A 22,500-nucleotide genomic window follows, 5' to 3' on the forward strand; every position below is an offset into this window, starting at 1 on the left:
CTATTTGTCTGTCTGTCTGTCTGTGTGCGTGTGTGCGTGTGTGTTTAATATTTATACACACTTTATTGCATATTTTCCATGCACTTGGATGTGTGTGTCTGTGTGTGTGTGTGTGTGTGTGTGTGTGTGTGTGTGTGTGTGTGTGTGTGTGTGTGTGTGTGTGTGTGTGTGTGTGTGTGTGTGTGTGTGTGTGTGTGTGTGTGTGTGTGTGTGTGTGTGTGTGTGTGTGTGTGTGTGTGTGTGTGTGTGTGTGTGTACGAAGCCATTTCCATTTAGAATAGCACGTTGCAATTTGGACCGCTGAAAATTGTTGGAAAAAAGTGAATATTTAAATAGTTGCTCTTTTCGCGTGAAGGGAAATGAAAAAAAAAGTGGGGGCAAATAGCAAAGTTTTATCCTTGCAGCTTTTGGGTGACGCTGCTTAATTTCCAGAATAAGTAGAGATGGAGTGGACAGATATTCACGACTGCGCAGCAAGAGATAAAATGCAACACTCACGTCAATATAAGTATTGTAGAAACCGAAAAATTGTCAGGGAATTGAGATTTCAGATATCGTAGTTGATAGTCTGCTATTTTTCATCTTCTTTAGAGAAACGGTAATAGTGAGAAATTATAATGTATGCTATATAGAGTCTGAATCCATCTCCAGAACCTGTAATGATATCAGATCCTTTAAGGAGACAGGTATATAAAGCATTAGATCCCTTAAGAGGCCGAAGTAAGAGGATCAATAAAGAGATCGATGAAGAAATGTTCAATATAAGAATTCTGTGTGATGAATAAATAGTACTTCAAAAATTAAGCTAAAATATACGTTAATCCCAGAAAGATGAAATATAAAATAAAATGATGAGATAAGAAAGACAAGATAAAAAAACTCATTAACGGTTCTTACGGGAAGACCTAAACTTAATAAGTATAATAAAAGGAACATCAAGACCATGTTTTTCTCGTCTTAATAGAGAACTCCACAAAATAATCATTTTAACACACTATTGATCACAAAATTTACACAGAAATGTAAGAAAACCGACTTGAAAATCAACATAAACAGGATTAGATAAGTAGGACACGATGAAGGTCTCATTACAACACACCACTTAAGTCAGAATCTACAAACATAAATATCTGTAGAGTTATAAGTGAGTTAAGGAGCTGTGTGTGTTCGTCGCCGCCAAGGAAGGTCAGTCAACGCCCACCTAATCTCGGGTTAATAAGTTGGACGATTAGGCTTACGACATCAAACGATATTGCCTCTGAGTATACCAGCAAATTGATACGATAGGGAGGGCGGACTGGAGGGAAGGGGAGCAGGGAAGGGAAAGGAGGAGGACACGGGAGCAGGGGAGGGCGGGACAGAGAGGAAAGAGGAGCAGGGGAGGGCAGCACGTAACGGCAGGACACGTCAGGCTGGCGGGCGATGTCAGGTGAAGGTGGCAGTGATGAGTCTTGTATTTGATATTGCGTTAATGGCCTCAGGATTTACATGACTTCTCCCTAAAATTATGTTGACCTATGTGGTGTTGGAAATTTCGTTATCTCATTGATTTTCTTTTCATTATTATGTTTATTTGGTGATTTATTTTTTGTGTGTGTATTTGCTTTCACTTGGTTTCTTATGTTTCCACAACAATATTATCTGTTAAACGTTGTTGTTACTGTTGTTGTTGTCGTTGTTGTTGTTGCTGTTGTTGTTGTTTTGATAGTATGATTATGTAAGTGAAATTCCCTTGGCCATGCTACACAAACGCTGCTCTTACTGATGAATTATATAGAAAACGGCAGCTTTATTACATCACGCTGTTTGTAATAATAACACGTAACGTAAAGAGAACATGTTTCTTGAATGTATAAGTAAATATATGTAAACGTTCCCCTGAGCTTTGATGTTGTTGGGGTAAAATATTGATAGTTGAATCATTCTCTCTCTCTCTCTCTCTCTCTCTCTCTCTCTCTCTCTCTCTCTCTCTCTCTCTCTCTCTCTCTCTCTCCCTTTACTATCTATCCATTTCGCATTTTCTTTTTTTTTTCCTTTTTTTTTCATTAAATATCAATAAATCTTGGCGCTAATATTGAAATTCGCACGATATGCTATTTGACTCTTACTCGACAGCCAAATTCGCAAGCAACAGACTTTTACCGCCGCCCTTTCAAGCTTCATAAACTCAGGAACTCGAACACAAACAACTCCCAAAACGTGTGTGTGTCCAGTTAGCGGCAACCACCACCACCACCACCACCACCACTAGCAGGTCACTTACAACACGTCTCTCAGGGCTCGATTCCCTTCCATGTGAATCCTGTATTGCTTCCCTTTATTCATTTGCGAAACCCTGCTATTGATTCCCTTAACAATGCGTGTCCCTGAGCTGCATACGAATCTCGATGTGTGTGTGTGTGTGTGTGTGTGTGTGTTTGTCCACATAATAGCTGCATACTGTCGATCGGCTCAATGAAAGTTCGTCGTTAGCTCGAGAGACGCGGCTGTCAAGTGTTATATAATTGAAATTCCGCTTTAAGGCCAAAAGGAGAAGGAGGAGGAGGAGGAGGAGGAGGAGGAGGAGGAGGAGGAGGAGGAGGAAAGGAAGAGAAGGAGGAAAGGAAGAGGCGGTAAAACAAAACATCCTTGCAATCTCTCTCTCTCTCTCTCTCTCTCTCTCTCTCTCTCTCTCTCTCTCTCTCTCTCTCTCTCTCTCTCTCTCTCTCTCTCTCTCTCTCTCTCTCTCTCTCTCTCTCCACTTCGCCTCACACGGTTTTCTGGTCAGTCAGTTATTGGGTCTCGCTTGTAATACCTTCAAAGTCTTGACCTAAACACTTTAACCTTCCTTTCTTGCTCTTTCGCTTCACTCAAATACCATTGGGAATCTCACTTTCGTAATTAAAAACTGGAATCTGTGAGGATCGAACGAGGCGAGTACGGGCAGCATCTTCCTCTTGGCGACTTCCTTCCTTCCTTCCTTTTCATCCCTCCCTCCCTCCTTCCTTCCTTCCTTCCTCCTTCCCTCGTTCATTCTTCCAGCAATAGAGTCAGAATGGGAGGACGTGATCTGCTCTTTGATTCTATGGACGTCTTGTGCTGCTCTGGTGATGACAAGGGGGAGGAAGAGTAGAGGAATGATGCTGGCAATCTCGGGGGGGATGGAAAGAATAGAGAGGACGACTCAATAGCAGAGGAGTATTGGTAATCGTAGTATGTCTTACTGGAGTGGCCTGGAGCAGAAGGTAGGCAAGGAAGGGTAAAAGAAGGTTGAGGTTATGAGAGATCAGAAACCACAGAAATCATTATCCTTGTTCTCAAGAACGTTTCTCCTGTTAATGATATAGAAACTTAATTAATTCCTAACTAGAGCCACAAAATCCCTCTTTAAAACCTGTATGACGCTGTTGAAACTATCGCACTATGTTAAGTATGAAACGAAAAACAATCAGAACGTACAAAAACTTTTATCAAGAATGGTAGTAGTAGTAGTAGTAGTCGTAGTAGTAGTAGTAGTAGTAGTAGTAGTAGTAGTAGTAGTAGTAGTAGTAGTAGTAGTAGTAGCAGCAGCAGCAGCAAAAAAAAAAACTTCGATATTAGAAAACTTCTGATATGAAATTCGCATCGTTGAAGAATATTCGAGGTACATTCTCTCTCTCTCTCTCTCTCTCTCTCTCTCTCTCTCTCTCTCTCTCTCTCTCTCTCTCTCTCTCTCTCTCTCTCTCTCTCATACTGCTCGCTTCATGGCTCCAGGGACACTTACTTCCTCCTTCTTTGTATATTTTCTGGTAAAGCAAAAAAGATAAATAAATAAATGAAGTAGTCTTTTCAGAACCATAAGAAACACCCTTTTTTCTCCTAAAAGTTTTTTTTCGGAGCCATTTTAATAAAGGGAAATAATTCAGCTACCCGTAAGGAAAAGAAAAAGGTTGAGGAGGAGAAGGTATTGTCTTGAGAGGGAAAGGAGAGAGCGTGGGTGGAGGATAAGGAGGAAGAAAGAGTAAAAGATTTTAGTAAGAAAGGGAGGATTTGAAAGGTGTCACCAAGAAGAGATAAAAAGAAGCAGAAGAGAAATGACGGTTATGTCTCAGAGGAGAAAGAAAGAGAGAGAGAGAGAGAGAGAGAGAGAGAGAGAGAGAGAGAGAGAGAGAGAGAGAGAGAGAGAAAGGAAAAGATAAAAATGAGGAACAGAGGCAGTAGAAAGCAGAATTATGGGAGAGTGAAAGGAGAAATGAGCAGCGAGAACGAGAATGAATAACGAGGGAAGGGGAGGAGGAAGGAAAGAAAGGGAAAAGAATAGTTAAGGTGCGGTGGGGCGGAGGAATGATGAATAAGGAAGCGTTTAGGAGAGAATGATGGAAAAAAAATTACTCTTTGAAAATGGAGGAAGACAAGACGGGAAGGAGGAAGTTAAGTGAAGGATGCATGCAGACGAATCTATAAAGAAAGTTAAAATGGGAAGCATTAAGACGAAGTGGTGGAAGAAAAGGTGTTTTAGAATCAACAACACAAGCGAAGAAAAAAAAATAGCTATTGCTTTTGTATTAAGGGGAAAAGAAGACAATGAATAAGAACTAAATAAAAGAGAGAAGAGGGAAAGAATGGAAAAATGGTAAAAGGAAACCGTACAAAGAATAAAGGGAGTGTAAGAAATGCTGGAGAATCAAGAAGGAGAATGGCGTGTATTGAGGGCGGAAAGAGAAGGAGAAGAAAGGAAAAGGAAAGGAGGGAGCACCGGAGAGGAAAGAGAGAAGACGAAGTGACCAGGAGTAAGACGAATTGTGGATACGTAGAGGTAAATGAAGGTAAATTAAGGAATAGAAGATAATTGCAGGAGAAGGAAGATAGTGGATGCGAAAGAGAGAGAGAGAGAGAGAGAGAGAGAGAGAGAGAGAATTTTAAACACTCAAAAAACGAAAAGAGGATGTAAAAATCGTAAGAAATAAAATACAGCCTTTCTGATCAAACCTTTCCCCTTTTTACCCTTTCGCCTTCCTACAGCTAACCTGTTTCTTCGCCTGTCAGTCCTCCTCCTCCTCCTCCTCCTTTTGAGGCTCTTCGTGCCCCCAAAGAACCCGTCAGGATGCTCTCTGATAGCCTAGAAATGAGAAAATAACTTGCATTTCTCCCGAAGATGTGATGTACGACAATATTCCTCTCTCTCTCTCTCTCTCTCTCTCTCTCTCTCTCTCTCTCTCTCTCTCTCTCTCTCTCTCTCTCTCTCTCTCTCTCTCTCTCTCTCTCTCTCTCTCTCTCTCTCTCTCTCTTCTCTCTCTCTCTCTCTTCTCCTCTCACTCTCTCTCTCATACTCCTCTATATTCTGCTCTCGATGCTCTTCGCCGCCAACTCAGGACCTGTGTGACTGCCAGATGAATGATGATTAATGTTTTTTTTTTCTTTTCCACTTCTTCCTAAGGCCCTCCACTTTTTTTTGTCTACGGGTAAATGGTCCGGAAGAGGCAGAACTTAATCTCCCGTCACGGACTAATTGAGTGCTGTACTTTCAATTATCGTTCGTCGCTTGATTAATTACGAAAGTTATTTAGGAAAGTTGTGGGCTTTGTGGGCAGAGAGAGAGAGAGAGAGAGAGAGAGAGAGAGAGACTTTACATGACATCATTATGCCTTTGAGATTTCGTTTATATATTTTGAAATTATTTATTTTCTTTAGTTTCTTGGTTTCCGTTCCTCACTGAGATTTTTTCGGTGTGCGGGCAAAGGAAGAAAGTACATAGGAGGAAGAGGAGGCAAAAAGGGTGGAGGAGAAGAAGGAAGAGAAGAGGAAAAGGAGGTGAGGTGAGAGGAGGAAAAGAAGGAAGAGAAGAGGAAGAGGAGGCGGAAGGGAAGGAGGAGAAGGCTGGAGGAAAAAGAATATTATCATTTATATTACCGACGTTATAATTTCTTGTAACCATTTTCAAGCTGGCATTGCTCTCTCTCTCTCTCTCTCTCTCTCTCTCTCTCTCTCTCTCTCTCTCTCTCTCTCTCTCTTTTTTTTTTTTTTTATTTAAACAAAACTTAATACAAAGGAACATGTACCCAAAGGCGCACTGTCGTGTGCTACCTATTCTAAGGGTACTACAATCTATTTCTCTACAATATTTACAAGACTTAAAAATAGATAATATACAAGATGGTCAGCATGTAAATGGAGCACTATTCGTTTCACTTCACTAGCACTATTCACGCACTGCACTACACTGAGTGTCACGTCACAAAGAGTGTCAGAGGAGTTGGCAGTGTCTGTCTCCACTTATGTGCCATCAGTTTGACACTGTGTGTTCATCTCCTGGACGTGAGGCACCGCGGCCGTGAACAAGTTCCACATCCTGGAGACGCGTCCTGCGAAGGTGCGTTGATGCTGACACCCGTGGGATCGCGGCACCTCTACGGCGTCACCACCATTGAGCACCGTTCTCGTGCTCCGTGCGGTGACTCTTAGAGGATGACGCAGCCCTGCCAGATGTGGCACTCTTTGCACCTGTGCCTTATGGAACACTACGATCGCCGCCACGTCTCTGCGGTGTTCCAGTGAATCAAGGGGACGCTCAGGCTCTGGGTGAGGTGGTAGTGCAGCATCTACTAGCCGTATGGCGCGGCGTTGGATGCTGTCCAGTCTCCTTCTGTGTGTGGCGGCACAGGACATCCAGGAGAGAGCTGCGTATTCAAGGTGGGGCCGCACCTGTGCCTTGTACAGCAGCAGTCTCCCCTTCCTGTCGAGGAAACTGGCGATCCTTCTGAGAGCGGAGATCCTGTGAGAGGCTTTCTTGGCAATGGTTTTGACATGCCTGTCAAACCTCAGCCCTCGATCCACCTCCACTCCAAGTATCTTGACGTCATCTTGGAGTGGGAGCAGCAGCGCCAAAGACAACTTTCCTGCCATTGCTGCCATGGCGGCTGGGGACCGAGAGACAACCATTGCTTGTGTCTTCTCCGGCGCGAATGTCACTTGCCAGCGAGCACCCCACTCCTTTATCACTCGTAGCTGCTGATTGATGGCCTCAGCAGCCCGCCCACTGTCCTGGCGTGGATAGGTATAGGAGAGGGTGCAGTCATCAGCATAGGCCATGACTCCTGGCAGTAGCTGGAGAAGATCATCCACGTAGATATTCCACAGGAGTGGGCCAAGAATTGAACCCTGTGGCACTGATGCCTCCACAGGCAGGGACTCAGATGTTTGCCCGTTGACAACCACCTTGAGGCTTCTGTCCTGCAGGTAATTTCCCAAGAGTCGTAGCAAGCCACCCTGGATGCCTTTAGCACGAAGCTTTTCTAGTAATCCGTTGTGCCATACTTTATCAAAAGCTCCTGCTATGTCCAAAGCAACCACTATAGTGTCCTTGCCGTCGTCGAGGGCGTCCTGCCAATGCCTGGTGAGAAGCATCATTAGGTCGGAGGTTGACCTTCCAGGTCTGAACCCAAACTGTTGGTCTGAGAGGAGGGCATTGTCCTTGAGATGGCTACACACCACCTCTGCCACGACCCTCTCAAACACTTTACCCACCACTGACAACAGGGATATGGGTCTGTAGTTTTTTGGGTCCGTCCTGGAGCTTTTTGTGTGCAGGAACTACTCGAGCCTCCTTCCACACTGAAGGCCAGACGTTTTCCCGTACACAAGTTGTGAAGACTTGGGTGAGAGGGGCAGCCAGTTCCTGGGAGCATCGCTTCAGCAGGTGCGGGCTGATGTCATCAGGGCCGGTGGCTTTCTGTGTGTCCAGCCCCCGCAATAATCGCTTCACCTGCTGATGCGTCACCTCCACCATGGTGACAGTCTTCTCACATTGCTGGACCAGCTGAGGCGGTGGCTGCTGTGGATTCCCGACCTTCATTTTTCCAGCAAACAAGGAAGCCAGCAACTGTGCCCTCTCCTTACTGCTGGTGGCGACAGTACCGTCCTGCTTGCTGAGGGGAGGGATGGATTCTTGGTGGCCAGTTCCTTGTTTGTCCTTAACAAGAGACCACCAAGTTTTGTTTCCTACGCCAGTGCCACACAGTTTCCGGCGCAGGCTTTCCTCCCACTTTTTTAAGGCCCACTTGCTGGTTACCACCATCCTCCTGCATGCAGCCCTGTGCAGGTCCTTGTTGCGCCGAGTCGGGTTCCTCTTGTAGCGGAGCCAGGCAGCATACTTTGCCTCGGCAGCAACACGGCAACGGTAGCCAAACCATGGCTGATCCGTCGATCTGGTGGTGTATTCCCTGTGTGGGACGTGGCGTCTCTGGAGGGCGAGAAGGTGAGAGGTGAGTGCAAGTGCTTCACTCTCTGCTCCTCCCTGTAGCAGAGTGGCCCATGGGGTGTGGGTCAGGTCGCGGCGCAGGGAAGCCCAGTCTGCTTTGTTCCACAGCCAGATGGTGCGGGTGGTGGCCTCGTCCTGAGCCACGCCCACTTCCAGCTGTGTCAGTACAGCGTGATGGTCAGAGCTGCCCACGAGCCCCAGCTGATGACACTGAAGCTTGTCTTCCTGGTAGTCTGAGATGACAGGGTCTAATGTCCCTCCTCGTTCATGTGTGGGGAAGGTGACATGATCTGTCAGACCCTGCACCTCAGGAGATTCTCGTAGGCGTCTCTTTCCAGGTGGTGATTGAGATCCCCCACAATCAGCACGTGGCTGCAGCTGTGTGCCATCATCAGGTTGTCTAAGGTCTCAGTCAGGTACAGAGTGAGTCAGGCCCTTGTCGCGGGGGGCGATACAGGGCACACAGCAGGAGGGCTGAGCGGTCTGCCAGCATTACTCGGAAGTACATCATCTCCATCATTGGAGGCGTGTCTATGTCGAGTAGCTGGGCCTGCATTCCTTCCTTGAAGCAGACAGCCACTCCACCTCCTGTTCGCTCCTGTCGGTCCCTCCTCACCCAGTGGGTGAAGCCCTGCATCCTGCCATACGTGGGCTCCACCTCACTGTTCAGCCATGTCTCGGTCACCACAACAACGTCTGCATTGTGTCGTTGCACACAGTTGTGGTATAAGTCTGCAAGGTTAGTCCGGAGACCACGGACGTTGCTAGAGACGACCTTTAGTTGGCGGCGGGGGCAAGCTGGCTGTACCATGGTGAGGGATGGTAGTGAGCGAGGCCTGCTAGTCCGAGGTGGTGGTTAGGGTCCGCGGCCGACTGCTGGTACTGGTACTCTCTCTCTCTCTCTCTCTCTCTCTCTCTCTCTCTCTCTCTCTCTCTCTCTCTCTCTCTCTCTCTCTCTCTCTCTCTCTCTCTCTCTCTCTCTCTCTCTCTCTCTCTCTCTCTCTCTCTCATTCTCCTCTATATTCTCCTCCACTTACATGCACTTTCCTCCACTCAGGCGTCTCTTCTCCTAACTCCTAATCACATTTCAAAAACTCCTCTCGTCATTAATCTCAAGTTCTCCATCGGTTCCCTCCAACTTTTACATGTCCCGTCCCAGCTGTTGCTCCATTCCATTGCCCCTTGTCCCTCCTTTCTTTTACTACCTTTTTACTTGCCAATTTTTTTCATAATTTTTACACATTCTTCTCTTATGTTATCATCGCTGTCATTCTCTTTTTTTTTATCTCTCTCCTCCTCTTGTTCGTCCTCCTTCTTCTCGTCCTTCTCCTTCTTCTCCATTTCCTTTCATATTTATCCTGTTTATCTTCCTAATGTGTATATTTCCTGAAGATCACCTTGGAATCATTAAATAACAGATACACAAGTGAAGAGATAGAGATGTGAATTAATATACAGTCTATTCACAAGTTACGTACAGTAGACACTCGTGTTTTCAGTAAAGTGATGAACATATTCTTGACAGACATTATCTCCCGAACAGCCATACAAAACACTACAGATTTTTTTGACGTGAAGTAGAGGAGCGAAGAGTGATGGAAGGAATATGAGGAGGTGAGGCGGTGAGATGGGACTGGCAGAGTGCTGGAAAGGTAGAGCCATCAGTGGGATAAGGTTCTGGGAAGACATAGAGTGACTGCGGTGGAAGAGGAGGCGTTGTCAGAAGGAAGAGGAGGAGAAGGAGAAGGAGGAGATGGGGAATGAAGTGCGAAAAGAAAAAGGAAGAGGAAGAGAAGGATGGAGAGGAGGAGGAAGTGCTGCCAGGAAAAGAAGGAAGAGAAAGAGGAACAGAAGGAGGAGGAGGAGGAGGACAGGAGGTGTATCCCTCTCACACAAGGATTCAGTTCTCTTCTCTACTAAATTTTAGAAGTTGCTTGATATTTCCTTTAACAACTTTTTATCTGTGTGTGTGCCTGTGTGTGTGTCAGGATGTCCAACCAGAGATACCCTTGACACTAAACCAGCCGCTGAGTGACTCCCTGATTCTTTGCCTCCAGCTATTGAAGTCTGAGTGAGTGAGGGAAAGAGGGAGAGCGTGAGGGATAAGAGCAAAGTCAGATGCGACCATGACCTTGCGAAGTGACCCAGAAATACTTAACCCAGTTGCTCTCTCTCTCTCTCTCTCTCTCTCTCTCTCTCTCTCTCTCTCTCTCTCTCTCTCTCTCTCTCTCTCTCTCTCTCTCTCTCTCTCTTTGTCTTTGTTCCCTCTTAGGTCGATTATGGAGATGAGTTGCCATGACTTTTAATTAGTGAGGTTTGGTACACGCTACCTCTGAAAAAAAATGACAAATGAATAAAATAAAGAGTGCATATATGTCTTTTATCTTGAGCACGTGTCTTGGAATTCATGTTCCTTATCTAAGAAAAGGCGAAAGTTAGTTCGTTCGAGGGGGAAAACGGCAATTAATTCAAATGAAGCTTAATTTTGGGTATTAAAAATGTAGAGAATTATTACCGGAAGAGAAAAAGTGACGTTCTTCAGGAGCTGAGATTGAATTCCGAATAGATATTAAAAGATAAGAAACGGGGATATTTTTTTTTTACATATAACATGATAATAGTGGCAGTAATTTGAAGCACTTGTATTATCATAACTGTTATTAATGAAAGGTGGACGCGAAAAGAGTCACGTATGTTCCCTGCAGGAGCAAGAGTGAAATTAATCTGAATATATTTAGGAATGTTTCTTCATTTCTTCCTCCTCTTCTAACTTATACTCTTCTTGCTCTCTTCCTTTTCCTCTTCTACTACTACTACTACTACTACTACTACTACTACTACTACTACTACTACTACTACTACTACCACTACTACTACTACTACTACTACTACTACTGCTACTGCGAAGACGACGAGAGAGAGAGAGAGAGAGAGAGAGAGAGAGAGAGAGAGCATAAAAATTGACACACTCCCTCCCTTTAAAGAGCAAATTCCCTTAAAATTCTGAGCTCATTATCCGACATGCACATGAGGTCTCAACGAGAGAGAGAGAGAGAGAGAGTAAAAACACACAAGAAAGGAAAGAAACAGAGAAAAAGACAACAAATAATAGATGAAAAGAAAATTTAAGATAAATAAGCAAAAACATAAACGAAAAAAAAACAGAAAAAGTAAAAGGAGAGACTAGAGATAAAGATAAGAAAACGAAGAGTACGAGGAGGAAAAGAAAAATAAAAGACACAAGATAGAAAGAAGAAGAAAAAAAAAAAAAGCAATAATGTAAAAGATCCAACCATAGATAAAAGAAAAACTAAACGATGGAACACAAAAAACGAGCAAGAAGAAAGACCAAAAGGGAAACAGTGTGACGCGAAACGAAAAGAGAAATTGAGAACGAGAGACAGTAAGACCGAGAAAATTAGGAGAGACAAAGGGAGAGGGAGAGACGTACGTACATAGAGAAGACTTAAATTTCCCTCGCATCCCTTCATCCATCCCCCTCTTCATCAGGATCCTACGTTATTAGGACTTAGCATTGTGTAAGGATTCCCACGAGACCTGAGAGAGAGATAGCGAGAGAAAGAGAGTAGGAAGGAAGGACGAACGGACGGACGAGGCAAGATTAAAGGAGTGAGGGAAACAACGCCATGTGTCCCGCACGTGTTGCTCGATTGCCCAATAGAAAGAGAGTTCTACGCTTTATGGAGATCAGACACGACTCATCAGCCTTCGATCTCCCAGTGAGGGAAAGGACGTAGAATTGAAAGCCACCTGAGACTCGTTAAATAGATTAGAATTGATAATCTTCAGTCCCACGAGACGATCCTGATACCAGATGCTCGCTCTTTCTCTATTCTTCTCCTTTCCCTCCTTCTCCTCTTCCTTTTCCTCCTCCTCCTTCTCCTCCTCCTTCTCCTCCTCCTCCTCCTCTTTCTTCTCCTCCTCCTCCTTCTCATCCTCCTCCTCCTCCTTCTCCTCCTCCTCCTCCTCCTCCTCCTCCTCCTCCTCCTCCTCCTCCTCCTCCTCCTCCTCCTCCTCCTCATCTTCCTCCTCCTCCATAGCCTTGTCTTCCAATACTTCGGTGAAAAAAGTTTACTATTCTTTTTATCTTTTTCTCCAGATTTTTCCAGAACAAAACAAGTGAACGAGAGAGAGAGAGAGAGAGAGAGAGAGAGAGAGAGAGAGAGAGAGAGAGAGAGAGAGAGAGAGCTTGTATACGTTCGTAGTTGTTCTTTTTTTAGGTGTGGAAAAATGCTCCTTCACTCTCCTTCAACTTTATCTTCCTTTCATTACAGACTGGGAACTTCTGCCAGTATTGTCAGTTTACGAAGGAGAACAAAGAGGAGAGGAAATGAAGGTCAAGTTAGTGATGGAAAGGTGAAGAGAGAGAGAGAGAGAGAGAGAGAGAGAGAGAGAGAGAGAGAGAGAGAGAGAATATAAAGTTTTAACCCCTTCAGTACCAGGACGCGTTTCCATATTCTTTCTGGTTACTATTTGATGATTTTATACAGCATCAGAAACTTACTTGTGGGGATCAGAATAGTGAAGACTTTGACCATTAATCTTCTGACTTCCATAGACTTTCTAATGTCAATAAAATCGTCTTGTCACAAAGAAAACTGTAGGTGCAAATACGTCACAGTACTGAAGAGGTTAGCCAAAGAAAAACCATATAAATAACATACTCCTTAAAAAATGAAACTATGAAATACTGGTGATATAAAGATAAGGAAGAAAATATATCTGTATAAGTCACTCATTCTTCTTCGATCGGTTGCCATACAAAATTTTCCGATAGGTTTCCCTCACAAACTTCCAGAGAGAGAGAGAGAGAGAGAGAGAGAGAGAGAGAGAAAGAAAAAACAATCCAACATATCAATAAACGCGTGAACGAACAGCACTATAAACACACCCATAACTTACACCGCCTATAACTCACAAGCGAACGAACGAACGAACATTGAAAAAAAAAAAACACCGCAGAAGAGAAATAGGAAAAAGAAAAAAAACAATAACTCAAAACTCTAACAATAAGAAGTTCCTGTGATGTTTGTTACATAAAACTTCATTCATTTTTTTTTTTTTTTTTATCTATATCCCTTCCCTTGACAACATTTCCATTCTAGAAGAGGAGGAGGAGGAGGAGGAGGAGGAGGAAGAAAAATATAATAAAAATCCCTCCAGCTCTCTTTATATCGGAAGCTGATAATCTATTGCAGGCTTTGATAGCGGCGTAACAACACATCCCCGACTCCTACTTTCCTTCTCGCCTCACAACCGCCCGTGTTCAGTACCGCTTTGCTTTTTCACCACCACTGTTTTCAAAGGCCGTGGAGATAATTAGCCTGGTTTTCAAGATTCTTTCCTCTTTTACTAATGTTTAAATCTTATTAACCATTCTTTAAAAAATCGTGCAGTTCCAATTAACGTCTTCTGAATGATATACAAATCTTATTAATCTGTCATTAAAACCATATACATTTCCCTAAAAGTCCTTGTTACCATTAAATGATATAGAAATTTTGTTAATCTGTCACTTAGACAATATGCAATTCCTTAAACCCTTCAGTACTGAGACGCGTTTTTACCATGAGTTTTGGGTATGATTAGACGATTTTATTTACATAGGAAGGATCTATGAAGGTCAGAAGATTAATGGCCAGAGTCTTCATTATTTCATTCCCCCACATAAATTTCTAAAGCTTTATAAAAACGCCAAATAATATGCAGAACGCGAATATCAAAACATGTCACGGTATTGAAGGGGTTAAAAATTTTTGTATCATCTAGTACAGACAATGAAATTACCGTCCATTGTGTGTAGCTTCACTTGTTTTGTAAGGTGGCGGTAAATAGATTTTCCGCTGAAGATGATAAAAATGAAGAGACAACATTAGATCCAGAGTAAAAGTGAAATATGATTCCTTTATAACGTTATTTCCCAGGAGGTATGAAGGGAGGAAGTAAGAGGCAGAGAGAGAGAGAGAGAGAGAGAGAGAGAGAGAGGGGGGGGGGAGAGAGTACCGCAACATATCATTCATTCTGTTATTTCTTACATAACGCCAAGAGGAAAAAAAAGAGGAATTGAATAAAGAAAAACTCACATAGTATACAAACTAAAATAAAAAAAAGAAGAAAAAGAAAAACTACAATGATAAACCATACAGACTATTGACAAAAACAATACAGTTAAAAAGAATAAAGAAGAGGAATAGAAAAATCACAAATCTTACACAAAACTCAACATATTAGAGAAAAAAAAAAATCACAAATGCAAACTAAAATATAAATAAAAGACAAAAACAACCATACATAAACCATTAATATTAAAAAACAAATAGTACCTTACTATGCCGCCGCCTCAGGGAGGTGGTGGCATAGTGGATAAGGTGGTGAGCGTGGGATCGGGCAGATGTCCACGCGTAGGTTCGAATCCCACCACGTACAGCCTTAGAAAAAACACTTTGCCATTTGTCGAGTGGTTTAAAGTTACCTACATATCACCATGATACCCAAGTTCTAGGTGGTTACACTCAAGATGAGCTTGGGCGGTGATATGGGCCCTAATATGGGTACCACTATAAATAAAATTGCCTGCGCCACTAATGGGCGGAAGCTGAACAGCGCTTCTCATACACTCTTCAAGTGTGCCTACAGGTGCTATAGGCCTTACCGTAAAAAAAAATAATGATAATAATAAAAACAACAATTTACACCTTTAAAGCCTTTAGTACTAGGACACCTTTCCATGTTCATTCTGCTTACTATTTGTTGGTTTCATACACCTTCAGAAACTTATATGGGAGAATCAAAATAGTGAAGATTGTGGTCATTAATCTTCTATCTTCCTTAGAACCTTTCTAATATCAATAAGTGGTCTATTCATACGCAAAATCTCGAGGTAAAAATGTGTCCCAGTATTGATGGGGTTAAGATTCTCAAACACTCCCGGGACCGGCTCTTAGCTCCATTAGACACACCTCGGCTCGTGTAGAGAGGGAGAAGTGGTGGTTTGGTTGGTGTTGCCTCTTTCTCCCTTCCAGCCCCGCCTTGCCTCCCCCATCTTCGTCTTGCCTCGCTCGAGTTGTTAGTACCGCTCCACTTGGTATCAAAGACGCTACCGAAGATCTTCCCCCTCTACACCACGCCCTTGCTCTCGTACTCTGTGTGTGTGAGAGAGTTTCTTTCTCTCTCTCTCTCTCTCTCTCTCTCTCTCTCTCTCTCTCTCTCTCTCTCTCTCTCTCTCTCTCTCAACAAGAAAAGCTCAAGTGAGATTCAAAGGAGACGACAGGAATAGATGCTCGAGTGTGGTGAATGAAAAGAAAATAGAAATGAGGAGGAAGAGGAGGAGGAAGAGGAGGAGAAGGAGGAAGAGGAGAGGGAGAAGGGAGAAGGAAAAGGAAGAAGAATAGTAGGAGAAGTGGAAGAAAGCAGGTGATTCATCAAGTAGACATGAGTTCGGTGTGTGTGTGTGTGTGTGTGTGTGTGTGTGTGTGTGTGTGTGTGTTGACGTAAAGTTGTGACGGGTGAGGTGTAAAGGACTACGAGTAGTGTTATATTCTGTCTCTCTCTCTCTCTCTCTCTCTCTCTCTCTCTCTCTCTCTCTCTCTCTCTTTCGTCCAGCTTACAACATCCTTGGGGAGATAAAAACTATTATTTATTGATCATTTTTATTAAAATTTCAGATGATTTAGTCACATTGACTTATCCACACACACACACACACACACACACACACACACACACACACACACACACACACACACACACACACACACAGAGAGAGAGAGAGAGAGAGAGAGAGAGAGAGAGAGAGAGAGAGAGAGAGAGAGAGAGAGAGAGAGAGAGAGAGAGAGAGAGAGAGAGAGAGAGAGAGAGAGAGAGAGAGAGAGAGAGAGAGAGAGAGAGAGAGAGAGAGAGAGAGAGAGAGATTGAGAGAGAGGATGGCTTAGGGAAGTTGGGGATGTCACTCTTGAGATTCTCCACTTGCTTGGAACTGGTAAGAGAGAAAAGTAAGTCTCTTTTTGACATTTGATTCTTTGAGATATACTAAACAAATTTGTGGTCGCACTTTCTTCATTTTTGTTTAATGTTATTTGGGGCTAACTTTTTAATGGTCATAATTATCAGATAAGGAAAACCGTATCTAGTTTTTCATGATTTTTCACAGCAAGTTCCTCCTTTTGACATTTGACTCTTTTTACCTATTTGTCGCTTTTCCAATACATTCAGAGGAAAAGGTGATACTCGAATACTGAAATGTGCACTACAGAGGACATTGGTTTTTTCTTGTCCTTCCTTCCTTATTTACATGACTGACGCCTTGCCGATAAGGAAAGTCTGTTTTTCTTCTATTCTTCCTTTCTTCTTTACTTACTTTCTCGGCACTTTCCCGTTAAACTCGCAGGGGAAACAGCCACTCATATACATAAGAAAAGAGTAATACAGTCTGTTCCAGGTGTTCTATCCTTCCTGACTTACCCACTTTACTAATACACTCATAACGATTATTGACACACATATGCAAATATCAGAAACGTAATCTGACTTAGTTCCTCTCCTATCCTTATTACTTAACGCATCTCTCCAATACTCTCCTAATGGAAACTGACACACACATGCAGATACCGGAAATTTAATCTCTCTTAGTCCTTCTCCTATCGTTCCTTCCCTAGCACGCATCCTCCACCACCACCGCTATCGTCACCACCGCCACATCTTGCTTTCCCGATACACGGTGTAAAGGTGACGCTCGATTGGAAGACAGGAGTAACTTGACCTATTTCATATACTCTGCTGTACCTTCCCTCCACACCTCGCTCCGTCGCACTCCTTTCTCCTCCTCAGTAAAGGCGACAGAAGTATATAGGCCCGTGTATTGCTGCGCCTTCTACTCTGTATTACGTATTTTTGACGTGTTTTATTATTTGTTTATGCTTTGGGGGATTTTTTCTTTTCTTTTGATGTCTTGTCTTAGTCTTTCATCTCCGTCCTCTCTTGCTCCTTCTCCTCTTCTTCCTCCTCTTTCTCCTCCTCCTCCTCCTCCTCCTCCTCCTCCTCCCCTCCTGCTTGGAACGTCCACATTTAACTTTCTTATCCTTATGAATGAATCTGGTAAGAATTCGTGGTATTTTTACAGGAATTCTTTGCTAATTTTCTTCTCTGTTGGAATAGTGAGAGAGAGAGAGAGAGAGAGAGAGAGAGAGAGAGAGAGAGAGAGAGAGAGAGAGAGAGAGAGAGAGAGAGAGAGAGAGAGAGAGACAGAAAGAGAAAGACAGAGAGACAGATCCTTCAAACAAACCAATAGACAAACAGATACATAGATAAACATTTTTCTGAACTTTTCTTCCTTCAAAACGATACCATAAAAGTTACGAGCGAAAAAAAAAATAACGCTTTTGATCTTAGCTGATTTTGTCGAGTTTTCGTAACAATATTACTTGGAATAACTTGCATTTTTGTTCAGAGATGGAAGAGAAAACGTAAAACTCCTCATGTCAGAATCTTTTTTTTTCAGCTTTTCTTCTTAATTCTCCTCCTCTTCCTTCACTTCCTCCTCCTACTCATCCTCCTCCTCCTCTTCCTCCTCCTCTTCCTCTTGTTTCCGCCTTTACATTTTGCGTTGCGTGGGTGGCGGCGTGTGTGTGTATGTATGTGTGTGTGTGTGTGTCTGAGCGTGCGCGTGCGTGTAATGGTGTTAAGCGTGGGTGGGAGTGACGTCAAGAACTAACAGTGCGTCATAATTTCTCCACTTTAACATTCCTTATTTTATCCTCCCTTGTTACTTTTTACCCATAACTTCAAGAATATATGTAAATCTTTTTTTATCTTTTTTTCTTCCTGTTTAGTTCTTAATTTCGCATTTCGCCAACGATTTTTTTTTTTTTTTTTATCCTCATCCTTTTTTCAGTTTTCTCCTCCAGTGTCTGAATTTATTGCCTGATTTTTATAACGCAGCCCGGAAGGAATTCATGGGATATTTATACGTGTCATATTTTAGTCTCCTCGCCAGCGTTGTGAGAAATGTTCCTCTCACTCGCGTGCCGTTTGTATTTCTTGAGTGTCACGCAACGATGATTCAGGCATTAGCTCGTCCATCTATCTTGCCAGTAGAACATTGTTACATACACTTTAGCTGGTTGTATGAGTCTCTCTCTCTCTCTCTCTCTCTCTCTCTCTCTCTCTCTCTCTCTCTCTCTCTCTCTCTCTCTCTCTCTCTCTCCTAATTAGATGCACCTCTTATTAACAGCGAGCGTAATTTCCTTGTACAGTGATGGTCAATTTAGGTCAAGCTCATTCACGTCCACTAATCATTGTTTAAATGGAAGGATTCTAAACTAATTGCATAAATTACTAAATAAGCGAAGGAATGAGAAATGAAACCAAGTGTGAGTTTATTTTGTATAACAACGTACCCACATTCCGTATATTTTCATAAAAGCAGAAAGTTTCGCAATGGTAGTAATAGTCTTCACTTGTTTGTATCGTAAAAATCACATTGTTAACTGAAATTGCAATAGAGAATTCTTGAAAGCTAAGCATCATTTGCATGCACAATAAAATTATTAGCCTTGCACCTTTAATACCACAAACATTCAACAGAACCAAACATGTATTTTTTTACAATCAACATTACAATTAATAAAAGACAATTCCATTTGTGTACTCGTATTGTTCAGTCTTTTTTTTTTTTTTTGTTAGCACACAACAGAATACAGTGTTCCATAACAAGAAGTCGCATTATTCAACTGAGCGTAATGATAGAGCAGTACCTACAAACCCAACATGACTTTTATGGTAGACAGATGAAAAATATGATTTGCTTGTGTTATTTATTATTTTCATCATTAAAATCACCAGCAGCGTGAACATTCAAAGGCTTAGGAAGAATAGGAAAGTAATAATGTGGTCGTTCCTGTATCGAGACTAATACTTGATATGCACTATATACCAGTTCATATCTGACTATTATTTATTAAATTAAAATAAATAAATCTTTAGACATACTTGATAATCATTTGCCATTCATATATTCCTCTCTCTTTTAAATCCACTAACAACCTTCCTATACTCCCTTAACTTTAAATAAAAAAAAACCACTTCTTTTTTTATAATTTGCTCAAACTCTCCCTAAAATTTTCCAAGGTACACGTTCATTAATTTGTCTCTCTTTTAACATTCCGTCATCCTTCCTCTCCAGTTCATTGGACTGACAAGGTTAATTGCAATTGGAGGCGAGAGTGACAGAGGCTGGGAGGAGGCGAGGGGCACGGGACAGGGGGGCGAAAGAAAAGAGGGTCGGGAGGAGGGTAAGGAAGGCAATGAGTTGAGTTGCGAGGGAGATACGACGGGGAGAGGAGGGAAGTCAAGGGGCGAAATTTGGAGGGAAGGGAAGAGTTGAGAGATGAGGGAAGAGAGAGAGAGAGCTACAGAAACACAGAAAGAGACAGAGAGGGAACTGGTGAATTGAGACATTAAAATAAAGAAAATTTACAAAGAGGAATTACGGAAGATGTTTTTTACGAGTACTTCTCTTTTTCATCGTTTATAGAAACACAAGAAAAAAGGAGCAAAACCTGTATTACCTTAGTAGCAGCAGCAGCAGTAGTAGTAGTAGTAGTAGTAGTAGTAGTAGTAGTAGTAGTAGTAGTATAAGCAGTAGTAGTAGTAGTAGTAGTAGTAGTAGTAGTAGTAGTAGTAATAGCGTTGTTATTCCATTGTCACCTGTTATTGTTTTGGCAGTAGCGCAGTTTTCATTCTCTTTACATAACTGATACTTTTTTTATTTCCTTCCTTTGTCTGAACTCACGCCATGTTAATGTCATTTATATTGTTGTTGCTATCACATTTACTCTTTTCCTTTCTTTCCTCTACTTTTCTCTAGCAGACCTTTTTTTCCTCCTGAGTCTGTTCCAGAATGCCTCAGTGCACATCGCTCGGAAACTCGGAACTAAAGGAAACCAGGAACAAAATAGATTAAAAGCAACTGAAAGGAAATTAAAAGGTGCAGAAAAAGATACTGTGGAAGTTAAACGTACTTGCAAATGAACCTAATTTGTCTTTGCCTCTTTTATGTCTGTGTTTACTTTCTCTCTCTCTCTCTCTCTCTCTCTCTCTCTCTCTCTCTCTCTCTCTCTCTCTCTCTCTCTCTCTCTCTCTCTCTCTCTCTCTCTCTCTCTCTCTCTCTCTCTCTCTCTCTCTCTCTCTCTCTCTCTCTCTCTTTCTTCTCTCTTTCAACCAGATTAATTTACCTCTTTCTTTTCCATTTTATCTTTAATCTGTTTCTGCTTCGCTTTTGATGCCTTCGTCTCCCTTGCATTTCTCAATTTTCTCTCTTCCTCCTCCTCCTGCTCCTCCTCCTCTTCCTCCTTCTCCTCTTCCTCCTCCTCTCGTGACAGGTAGTGCTTGGAGTGATTAGATTCAATTTTTACTCGCATAAACCTAATGCACTGAGAGAGAGAGAGAGAGAGAGAGAGAGAGAGAGAGAGAGAGAGAGAGACTGTACCCATATGCATAGAGGAAAGCGAGTTTCTATTAAATGTGATAGAATGAGATTTACTTCAGCCTTTCGAGAGTTATGGCGGTGTGTATTGCTAAGACTTTATATCGCGTGAAGCTCTGACCTCTCTACCTGCATACTCGTACCTCCTCCTCTTCCTCCTCCTCCTCCTCTTCGTTGACCGTTTCTGTGTACTACAGTCTTTTTTCATTCCTCCTTGCTGTTCTTTTGTCTTCAACTCATAAAATCTACTAGTTCGGTGCTAATGCAGTCACACACACAGCATCGTTATGATCATTAGGGATATTTGGCTATTTTTCCTTTGTATTCCTTTGTGTTCTACCTTTACTACCTCCTCCTCTCTCCTTCTTATGCAGTTGAAAATTCATCAGCAGACACTCATCTTGCATGTCACAAATAATAACATACGAATAAGAGAAAGCAATGCCAGATGACCTAAGTATATACGCAGGGCAGCTCCTGAACTCATGAATCTGATCATCTGTCTTCATCATCCGTACATTTATCCATCATCCTCTTCAAACTGTCATCCGTCTCTGTGTTCTTACTAGGTTTGTTCCACCCACTATTCTGTACGTCTTATAAGCCAGTTTTTGCATATTACCGTAATAAACGAAGAATGAATTGAATAGAACACGGTGTCAGTATGAAGTAATAGATGTTCAGTAGATATAGTACATAAGATTTAGTTTGACGTATAGTAGTAGAAAATATATATAGACATCAATATATAGATGTTGTATATAGAAAAATAGCTTAAATACATCTCAATGCCTGTGTTATGAAGTGCATATGAACTAGATATACATAAGGAAGAGAAAGTGTATAGTAGAGTAACAGTGAGTAAGAACATACATAGAGATTGAAACACACCATATGAAACTGTACCTTAGAACCAACAGCCTTCTCTTTTACTTTTCTTTCATTTATTTCTCGTCACTTTCCTCCTCCTTCTTTTCTTCCATCTCATCCTCTTCTTTCTCCTCCTCCTCCTCCTCCTCCTCCTCCTCCTCCTCCTCCTCCTCCTCCTCCTCCTCCTCCTCCTCCTCCTCCTCCTCCTCCTCCTCATAACAAAAGTAGTACTCATAACAAATGACTTTAGTACTCATAACAAATGACTTAAAATGTGCTGCACAGTGTTCGGCCGCTAGTCGTAAAGCTAACACTGTTTTAGGATTTATTGCACGTAATTTTGACTATAAAACACCTGAAATCATAACGCGTCTCTATACGTCATTAGTGAGACCACATTTGGAATATGCGGTTCAGTTCTGGTCTCCAAGTTATCAAAAAGACATAAATAAATTAGAGAGCGTTCAAAGACGAGCAACGAAACTAATCCCCGGAATACGTGGCCTGTCATATGAAGAACGTCTCAAAAGACTAGACATGTTCTCCCTCAGAGATCGTCGCATCCGAGGTGACCTCATTCAAACTTTTAAAATACTTAAAAATATAGATAAGATCGATTATGAAAATCTTTTTGAGCTTTCGCAATCAGTAACGAGAAATAACGGCTTGAAGCTTAAAGGACAGCGATTTAATACTGATTTGCGAAGAAACTTTTTTAACGTAAGAATAGTTGAACACTGGAACAAGCTGCCAGCGTCCGTCGTCCAAGTTAACACGGTAGCTACGTTCAAAAGTAAATTAGACAAGTTTTATAAAGAAAATGGTTTCCGATAATTTTTTTTTTTTTTTAGCGATAGTAGTAGTTACACTAGATACCTCTTTCTCTTAGCGATAGTAGTAGTTCCATTAGTAC

The 22,500-nt window shown here is 42.3% G+C and overlaps 1 protein-coding gene across 5 annotated transcripts in view; it reads left to right on the top strand.

Moving 5' to 3' along the window:
* The window catches only part of LOC123519008 (A disintegrin and metalloproteinase with thrombospondin motifs adt-2-like), a 321,375-nt gene that overhangs the window by 225,292 nt on the left and 73,583 nt on the right, over positions 1 to 22,500 (top strand). For 2 of the 5 annotated variants that reach the window (XM_045280125.1, XM_045280126.1), the window contains one exon: positions 12,511 to 12,592. The exons of the other annotated variants lie outside the window; for them this stretch is intronic. The gene's annotated coding sequence lies outside the window, so the exon portion shown is untranslated. The remainder of the gene's footprint in view (positions 1 to 12,510; positions 12,593 to 22,500) is intronic. 5 annotated transcript variants of the gene reach the window in all.

This window comes from Portunus trituberculatus, chromosome 44 (assembly GCF_017591435.1).
Source record: "Portunus trituberculatus isolate SZX2019 chromosome 44, ASM1759143v1, whole genome shotgun sequence".
In the NCBI taxonomy this organism is placed as follows: domain Eukaryota; kingdom Metazoa; phylum Arthropoda; class Malacostraca; order Decapoda; family Portunidae; genus Portunus; species Portunus trituberculatus.